This window comes from Pseudopipra pipra, unplaced genomic scaffold (genome assembly GCF_036250125.1).
Source record: "Pseudopipra pipra isolate bDixPip1 unplaced genomic scaffold, bDixPip1.hap1 HAP1_SCAFFOLD_507, whole genome shotgun sequence".
NCBI lineage: Eukaryota > Metazoa > Chordata > Aves > Passeriformes > Pipridae > Pseudopipra > Pseudopipra pipra.
Genome location: NW_026990990.1, coordinates 17791 through 27752, shown reverse-complemented (window position 1 = coordinate 27752; position 9962 = coordinate 17791). Strand labels below are relative to the sequence as shown.

General features: G+C 52.3%; 1 long non-coding RNA gene across 1 annotated transcript; it reads right to left on the bottom strand.

The window, feature by feature from the left end:
• Window positions 1-6967: 6967 nt before the first annotated feature.
• Window positions 6968-9551, bottom strand: LOC135408518 (uncharacterized). Its single transcript, XR_010427663.1, has 3 exons — window positions 9226-9551; window positions 8158-8243; window positions 6968-7496 (listed from the first exon to the last, which is right to left on the bottom strand). It is a non-coding gene; the product is annotated as an uncharacterized LOC135408518 (long non-coding RNA).
• Between the last annotated feature and the right edge of the window lie 411 nt (window positions 9552-9962).

The following is a 9962-nucleotide window of genomic DNA, read 5'->3' as shown; positions in this document are numbered from 1 at the left end:
CATGTAATCAGCTCCTCGGTACAAATACATGTTCATTCTCTACCCTGTGGGCTACCCCAAGTTTACCCTAAAACACTTCCCAACTGTCCACCACTGAGTACCTCATTTATCCTTCAAAATATTCATTCTCTGCCCTGGACATTCCCTCAAGTTTTACCCCCAAAGGTTTCCCCTCCTGCCCACCCCTGACTGCCTCAGTGTCCATCAGGAGGTACATCCTCTCTGCTACAGGTGACCTCACTCTGGACCCACTGCATTTTCCCGACCTCTCCACATCTCAGCAACTCACTTCTACATCAAGATGTTCATTCTCTACCCAGCACACCACCTCCAGTTTACTCTCAACACTTTCCCCACCTCTCCACCACCCAGGAACTCATTTTCACCTCAGAAGATTCACTCTCTGCCCTGCAGATTCCCACAAGTTTTACCCCCCACATTTTCCCTGCAGGTCCGCAAGGTTTACCCCAGTTTACCCCAGGAGGTGCATTCTCTCTTCTCCACAAGACCTCTGATTTTACAAACACAAATTTTCCCTCCCTGCCCACCACTGACTGCCTCACTGGACCTCAAAAGCCTCATTTTCTCCCCTAGGTGACATCCACACTTACCCTCACAGTTTTCCCTGCTTGCAAACTACTTATTACCTCATTTTTACCTCCAAACATTCATCCTCTGCCACACAGATGACCTCAAAGTTTCCCCCAAAACCTCCTCACCTGTCCACTACTGTTTGCCCCAGTTTACCCCAGGAGGTGCATTCTCTCTGCTGCACATTACCTCAGGTTTGACAAACAAAGATTTCCCTCCCTGCCCACTACTGACTGCCTCACCTTACCCCAAAAGATTCATTCTCTCTGGGACAGACTGCCCCACATTTTACTCCCAACATCTGCCTTACCTGTCCACGTCTGACCAGCTCCTTTGTACCTACAGAGGGTCATTCTGCACCCCACACACACCTCAGGCTTATCTCAAACCTCTCCCCACCTGTCTGCCACCCAGTGCCTCATCTTTACCTCAACAGGTTCCTTCTCTTCCCAGCAGATTACCTGAACTTTAACACCCACAATTGTCTGTGTCTCTCACCACTCATCACCTCAGGTTACCTCAGTGTGTTCATTCCCTGCCCTGCAGAGAATGAACCTCCTTTTTAACCCCCAAACTTTCCCCTTCCAGCCCACTCCTGATTACCTCTTTTTGAACACAAGAGTCATTCTCTCCCCAGAGTCTTCCCTACTGCACACTCCTGATTGCCTCTTTTGGACCTCCAAATATTCATTCTCTGCCCTCCAGATTTGCTCAAGTTTCACCCTCAGAAATTTCTCTGCCTCTCCCCTACTGACTGCCTCACTTTATTCCAAAATGTTCCTTCTCTCTGCTGCACATTGCCACAGATTTGACCCCCACAATTTTCCCTACAAGTCCACCACTGAGTACCTCATGTTCATCTCTCAATATTCATTCTCTACCATGCAGATTACCTCAGATATTTCCCTCCCAATTTTCCCTATGAGTCCACAACTGATTACCCCAGTTTACCTCAGGATGTACATTCTCTCTGCTCCACGTGACCTCAAATTTTACAAACAGAATTTTTCCCTACCTGCCAAACACTGACTGCCTCACTTCACACCAAGATATTCATTCTCTCTGCTACAGATTGCCCAGATTTTACTCCCAAAATTCTCCTTACCTACCCACATGTAATCAGCTCCTCGGTACAAATACATGTTCATTCTCTACCCTGTGGGCTACCCCAAGTTTACCCTAAAACACTCCCCAGCTGTCCACCACTGAGTACCTCATTTATCCTTCAAAATATTCACTCTCTGCCCTGGACGTTCCCTCAAGTTTTAACCCCAAAGGTTTCCCCCCCTCCTGCCCACCCCTGACTGCCTCAGTGTCCATCAGGAGGTACATCCTCTCTGCTACAGGTGACCTGAAATTTTACAAACACAAATTTTCCCGACCTGCCCACCACTCACTGCCTCACTTTATCTCTAAATGGTCCTTCTGTCCTCTACAGATGAGATCAAGTCTTACCCCCAACATTTCCCTTCCTCTACATCATCAATTATCTCTTCCTGACACCCCAAATTTCCATTCCATCCCTACACATTCCCTGAGTGTTTCCCTCCCAAGCATCCTTCCCTTCTTCCCTGTTTAATAACTCACACTCCAGCCCCAGGCTCTCCACTCCCCCCTCAGTGGGACCCCTCCAAAATGCCACCTCCCTCCCCTCTGCAGCACCTCACCTTTTCCTACACAAACAGTTGCTGGGTCCCCTCAAAATTACATTTCTGCAATCTAATGAATAACTCTTTCCAGTTTCCCAGGGAGAAGAACAGGAACTCACAGCCACCAAGGCCTGACAGTCCCCTGCAGCCAGAGCTCAGCACACAGCCAGAGAGGCAATTCCAGCATCTAAAAGAAAAAAAAGAAGAAAAAAGTGATTTATTTTGGTTTAAAGTTACATTAAGTTGTTCCAAGCAAAGCAAGCCTTGCTCTGGTTTCAGTTGGGTGAACAGGGAGCGCTGGGCACAGGGCACGTCATTAATGCCCAGGGGATGGGGCTTTGTGGGGGAGGGAAGAGCAGCTGATGGAGTTGCCCAGTCCAATTCCTGCCCCAGGCCTGACTGGCCCAGGACAAACCCTCTGGCAGGCAGTGGTTTTGTTCCCTCTCATGGTCAGTGCCCAGTGTGTCCCTGTGGGCAGTGCCAGGCTGGGGACAGGCACACGCAGCTGGCAGCACTCTCTGCTCCAAAGACACTTCTGGCCTCCTTGGCAAACTGCCTCTGACACTTGGTTTTCTTCAGGAGAAATTAAGGAATTGCTCATGGCAGTTTGGAGATGAAGTTATCCCAAAGGGAAGGAAAGAACAAATATTCCTGTCAGAGCCCTTGGGATCTGCTGGGCTGAATTGGGAAGGGCCCATTATCTGCAGAGCAAATACAGGACAACCCCAAACACAAAGCCCAGCCTGTCCAGTGGGGTGTGAAAGCACCACTGGGACAAACCTCCACTCTCCTGATTCTTTTCAGGGACTGCTCCAATCCAGCTCTGAAGCTGCCAAGCCCAAACTGTCCCCAGTGCTCTGGAACAACAGGATCTTCTCAGGGATGATGCATTGGAAGCACAGTCCCAGCAAACACTCCCAGACACACAGAGGCACAACTGGAGCTCATGGCTGGGGCTGGGAAGGGCTGCAAGGAGGACACAACTCCCAGGTAGGGGAGCCTCGGCAGCAACAGCAGCAAATTCCCAGCTTGGATGGCAAAGCAGAGAGACAAAGGCTGGCAATGCCCATGGCATTGGTAGCTTTCCCTTCTGCTCCCTGTGGGGCCACAGCCCGGGAGGAAATCTCCAAGGGGGACAGAAGACCTCAGGAGGCAACAAAAGACAGCAGCGTCTGTTGCCCTGGTCCTGTTCCAACTCAGCCTGCGGGCCCAAACCTTCCCCCTCCAGGGAAACACTGACCTTCCCGGTGTCAGGCTGGAACACAGCCCTCATTCTCACCTTCCACACGCTCCCAGGCTCACCCCAAATTCAGGACAAGGGGCCAAAGGCCCCTCGGGCCGGGGCTCTCTCTGTCTCTGCGGGCTCAGGGACTGCAGCCACCAGGGCCCTCCAGCACGGACAGCCTGGACCCAGAGCAGATCCCTGGGCATTAGCAGCGTCCTGGGCATCCCTGGAGACAGAAACCATCAGCCTCTGGGATAGCACTTCATTGCCAGCACACACAGCCTGCCAAATTTAGGGGGGCAGCTCTCGGACCACAAAGCCCAGTCTGACCCAGTTCTCCTGGGCACCAACACGGACTCCACAAACCCACCAGAATGAGAATGTTCTGCTGCTTTGACAAACTTCAGCCCAGCTTTGCAAACCTCAGTCCCTGCAGCTCCTGCTCTCCAGAGCCCCGTTCAGGGCTGGCTCCAGTTCCCTGGAGAACCTGCCCCAGCCCCACTCTGGGCCAGCCTGAGCAGAAGCCACTGGGCTGCACAAGGAAGAACCCTCCCCTGGCTGCTGCAGCTGGAGGGAGATCCAGCTCCCAATGGAATCCTGGCAACAGCCTCCCAGAGGGTCTCTCCACAGCCCTTGGCAGTGGCTCAGAATGGCAGCAGCTCCAGTGCCAGCTGGGTCCCTGCACGAGTCCTTGTCCCAGCCCTGCCACACGGACACACACGGGAGACACCCACGGGCACACAGGCCTTGCTTGCACAATTCCTCACCCACAGCTGAGGGAAAGCCACACAATAGTAAGAAATACCCTGGGCTGAAAGCACTCATCACTCCAGTCCATCAGGACTTGGAGGCAGTTGGGGAGGCAACAGACCCAAATTCTAATCCTACCTCTACATTTCTAACAGGTTCTCTTAGAAAGATCCTGGACAGGAACTCAGACAACAGAACCCAAACACTGCACAAGTAATAGCAGAAGGTTTGCCAGGAAGAACAGAAGTTCCTTGTTTTCCTTAACGCTCTGGGACTGTAGGACCCAATCTTTGCAACCAAGGGACACCAGAGATGTGATTAATACTTAAACCTCTCCACCATGGTTCTGTCTCAGAGAACTGGGCCAGCCCTGAGCTACTCCCAGGTGCCTGCAGTGCTTTGGGGAGGGGCAGGACAATGTTCCACTTCTGCTTGGAAACATTCCAGATGAGGAAAAGCCACTTCCCTTCTCTCTCTCTGACCCAGAACCAGAACAGTCCTGTGGGACAACACGGACTATGCACGGATGGCCCGAGTCAGTGGGGGGAAAAAAACCTAAACAAACCAAACCACCCCAAATTTCAAGATAAAAACAGGCTGCTTCCTTAATAGGAACACACCAAACTCATTGAAGCCAGAGAGAAAATTACAAACAAACAAACAAACAAAAGACCCAAAGAGATACTTTGCATTGATCATTCCGAAGGAAATTCTCCACAGATCAGAAGCAAGTACCAATACTTTGTCCTCTATTGAAAATTAATGACTTGAGGGGCTGGACATGTCCAGTGAGGGTTCAGGGCTCTGGTGGGTCCTTTATGGCTGATCCCGACCGGCCCAGGCCAAACCCAACCACCCCCATCCCTGCTCCATCCCAAACCTGGGGGCAACATTCAGACAGTTTGGAAACACTGCCCTTCCCTGCCACTCCATCCTTCCTTACACATCCAGTGCCCAGGGAGCAAATGCCAACAGCAGGAGGAGAGAAACGTGTCCCTCTGACTTACCCCACCCCACGGGCAGCACCAGGAGCCCCCAGCCCGGCCGGCGGGGCTGCAGCCTCTTGCCTTTGGCTGCTCCCAGCCCAGGGCACTTGGCAGAGCTGGGCTGGAGCAGGGCTTTGGCCTGGCCTGGAAGAGAGGAGAACAAGGCAATTAAGGGCACTGGGCAAGTCAAAGGCTCCTGCCCTTCACCCTTCTCTTCAATTGCTCACTAGAGAGTTTTAGCCATGAAAAATCCAGGGGGGACAACAAATAAAATGGGACCTTTTCCACCATTTTTATTCCTCTCTACTTCAGGCACTAAAAGGAGGCTCATCTTTCTTACTGCATTCCTTGCCCCATTTGAACAGAACCCTTTTCATTCCAAACCTCCCATGGGAGTCAGTCAATCCTCTGCCATTGGACTTTGGGCAAAGGAAGAGACACCTGGGACAATGGAGCCCAGGAAATGAGGGAGAGAAACCTGACAGGGAAAGGATTCAAGGCACTCCAGAACTCAGAAATGTGTTCATGCCTTGCCAGCCCACCCCCATTCTGTGCCACCCACCTGAGCTGGGCAGGTGAGGCCAAGGCTCCCCTTCCTGCTGCCAATCACTGTCCCAGTACATGGATCCCTGTGCTGGACAGCACTTGGAAAAACCTGGGAAAGGCAAAAGGAAAATGGCACTGCCTGTCAGAAAACATGTCTGTGAACAAACCTTCTGCACAAATGTAATCCCATCCCTCTGCTCCAATAAACCCAGGGCAGGCAGGTCTCTCCAGCCCAGGGAGAACAGGAAGGAGAACTGCAGGAACACAGGCAGGCACAGGCAGCTCTGGGCACTGATTCCCTGCAGACCTCTCTGCACTTGGGGCTCTTGGCACTTCATTTATAAAGAATGGGGGGCAGCAGCCCAGGAATGCCCCTCAAAAACACAGAGAGAGAACAGGAACAGGGGTTGTTTGGGAACAGGCTGTGTGTCCAGCAGGGATGGGAACTGGAAACACGGGAGGCTGGAGGAAGGCAGGGGGTGAGCACGGGCCTGCCTTGGATGGATCCTTTTTCCCTTTGCTCAGGAGCCTCAGCTCCACCCTGTCTGAGAGCACCAGGGAACTGCTGCAGGGGAAGAGTTCATTTAGGCACAAGCCAGTGATGCAGCCACCGGGGCAGGGCAAGAGGGGAGAGGAACTGACACAAAAATGACACAATCACCACTGAAAGGGACTTTATTGAGCTGCAACACAAACACATTCACAGCCCGCCAGGGCAAGAGGTGCCCCCAGGACCACCAACACAGCAGCTGGGCTTGCAGGAACACCCTCTTCTCAAGTTATGGAGCCAAGGGCTCACAGTTGGGATCCACCCTAAAGATGCACTCAGGCATCAGGGCCAAGTCCTGCCCAGTCACTGCAGACAGTTCAGCCCCAGCAGCAGTGGCATTTTCTGCCTCTCCCTCCAACATTATTTGGGACCCAACAGCTCAAGGCTGTGGAATTTCAGCTTCATAAATGTTTTATAAAGTTGTACTTCCTGAGAACTGGTGCATTTTTGAGTCTTCCTGACTCTTCCAGGGCTGCACTTGCCAGGATCCTTTGGGCCTGGTGTTTTGCTGATAGGCAGGGCACTCCAGAAAACAACTCCTCACCAGTCATGGAATAACAGGAACAGCTAGAATCAGAGTGGGGAAAGGAATTCTGTTATCCTGATGATGTTGGGCTGCAGGACACAGGCAGCAGGTACCCAACAGTTGGACCGATATTCGCCTCGGGAGGATGGTGCCAAACTGTGCCATCCCCTGCCCCAGCTGATCCCTTTGCTCTTTTGGCAGCACTTCCCAGAACAGCCCAGCAGGCAGAGCCCAGGGGACGGCCCTGCTGCTGTGACACTGGGGCTGGGACTGGCACCGCTCACACAGGGGGACAACGATGCCAGGGAGACCCCCCGGACCCAGCACCGTAAGGGAAACTACAGCACTGCATGGCAACAGTGCTCCCAGCCCCTGGAATCACATCCATCCAATCCCACTGAGGGCACCAACAGCCGCCCGCACAATGAGCCCGACAGACCCCGGCCCTGCCAGAGAGTCCCCCCGGGCACAAAGGGACACTGACCCCTGGGCAAGGGCCATTTGCTTCCCACGTCACCTTGTCCTGGGGTCCTGGTTTGGAGCTGCTTTTCCATCTCCATCCAAATCAAACCAAGGCACCCGACCCAGGCACCTTTTCCAGGGAACTGCCCGGGCCAACAGCATCGCCCAGAGGGACCACAAGGGCTGTGAGGATGGCCAGGATCCACAGGTTCTGTAAGATATCAAGCTAAAACATGGCAATATCATTCCCTCCACTAACATTTATTCACAGGAACATATTCCCATTTTCCTTGTCTGCATTTAATCACTAATTCCGTGAGGGTGGCACTTGGGAGCCAAGTAGCCAAACCACTGCCAACTGACCCCAAATCCCTACAAACCTGACACTGCCCTAGTTCTTCCTGTTTCATTCCCACAGGTACAGTGTCTCACTCAGCACATGGACTACTTTTGCCTCCCCCCTTTGTGACTTCAAACTCCCTCTGGCACGGGTTATAAGCTCCTGCTTTCCAAAAGTGCTTCCCACTGACAGATGTGGCTGACCCAGCAGTGAGCCATGCATGCTCCCTCTCTGCTCCCAGCACTTGCTCTGGGGCTTTTCCCCATTTCCCCAGTGATTTGTGCTCACTGTCCAGGGGATCTACACTTGTTGCTTCAACCACAGGGCCGGTGGCAACTCCCTCCCGAGGCCTCGCTCCTGCCCCGACCCCTGCTCTGGCTCTGCCTTGGATCCACCATCTCCATTCCATGGGGCTGCCTTCCTGAGCAGGGCCTGGCCTGGGCATCCTGGAGGAGCTTTTTACCCAAGGCCTTAGGGGGATTTCAGGCCCTCTTAGCATTTGTTAAGTTCCCACTAAAGCCCAAGAACATACTCAGAGCCGCTTCTCCAACAGGGTCTATCTTGGGCTGGCTTCCAGTAACTTCCTATTCCCAAATCCTAAGGGCACTTCCTTCCTACCTGGAACAGTTCATTAGGATACATGCCCAGAATAAAGACAAGTGCCACAAGCATTCAAACACACAAGGTACCTTTATTACAGTGAGAATAATAATAATAAACTTAGCAAAGAGAATCAAAAGTTAAAAAAGGATACAAATGAACTGCCTTATTGTGTGGCATTAAAACAAATACTAAGAACAGCATTCAATACAGTATAATCTTAACTAGTAAAAAGGGAGTCAAAGGGATACCAAAAAGGATCATAACACAATCTTATGGATAACTATTAACACGATATTTGGTTAGTAATAGGGGAAATTAAAGGGAAAATATTATGAATACTAAATAAAGGGTATTAAAGGAACACTAAAGGATATTTAAAGTCTTCTTTCTCGATTGCCTCCTATCACTAACCTGTGCCCACCCCCCCAGCCAGGCAGGGCTGTCAGGATCTGCAGCAGCTGGTCAGTGCCCATCCCTTAGCGGGCGTCCCCGCGGAGCAACACAGGCTCGGTGGCAGGATGAGGATCGCTCAGCTCAGCAGTCCTGACAGCCCATTTGATCAGCTCCACATTACACCACGTAGGGCCAGGACGCAGTGTAAGGGGAGGCCTGAATGGCAGCCAAACCCCGCCTGATCATTGCCTGGTGGCAACAGTCTGGGCCTGCCCTACTTGTAGGGCAAGGGGCCAGCCACCCCTGCCCACATCATCTTCCTCTCACCATCATCTTTCTCACCCCTAGGGATGACCTCTCCCATGGTGTTTCAAGGGTAGATGTACCTACCTTGCAAGATGTAGCAGAACCAAGGAAGAACTCAGCTCTGATAACAGGGGATATCAGGCTGACTTGCTGAAAAGCACAATGGACCTTACAATTAGCTTGTGCCATCAAGTTACATTGTACCACACTCGAGCTGGTTTCACATCCTAATAGGATTTCTTTCTCACACCTCTATGCTCCATTGATCATCTAATTCAGGAGTCCCCCCTTACACGACCCTACTTCTGCCAGAGGCTCCAATTGGCATCATTAGCACTGGCAGGAACCTTCAGTTCCCCCTCTGCAGCTCGTATTGGCCACAGGTCTGGAGCCTGTTGAATTGCTCCCTGAGCTGTTTCCAACCCTCCCTGCTGCTCATTTCCCACTCAAACTCACACTTCTGCCCTGGGACTTTATGGCCCAGGCCAAGGATTGGTCCCAAAGGAGGACCTTGTTGTCACCAAAAGCCAAACCAACCAATAAACTGCTGGGCTTCCACCTTGCTCTGGGGGTGACCAAGCCTGAAGTCTCCTGCCTAGTCCTGGGCAATACTTCCGGGGGACCACAACACCTCTGAGATCCTAAAAATATCACAGGTTGGGCAGGTCTTGAATTTTGTCTGGATTAACTCCCCCCCTTCCTTTCCATGTGCTGCCCTACTCATTCTAATGGTGCTTGTACTCCCTGAACCATTCCCTCACCCATCCAACCATCCCTTGTGCCCTCTCTGACAAGGACAGTGGGTCCAGGTGTTCTGCCACGCTCCCAGGGCACAGGGTGGGACTGTGGAGCCACCCTCGAGGGGGGAAACGTGCCCTGCCTGCCCTGCCCAGGGAAAGGGAACTGCCCCCAGTGTTCCCCAGCACAAGGCACCCTTGGGAATATCCCCTGCAATGGGACACTCAGGGACAGCAACAAGCACTGCACGAGGCTGCTCTGGCACAGGACCAATTTTAAGCTCAGCTTTTCTCTGGA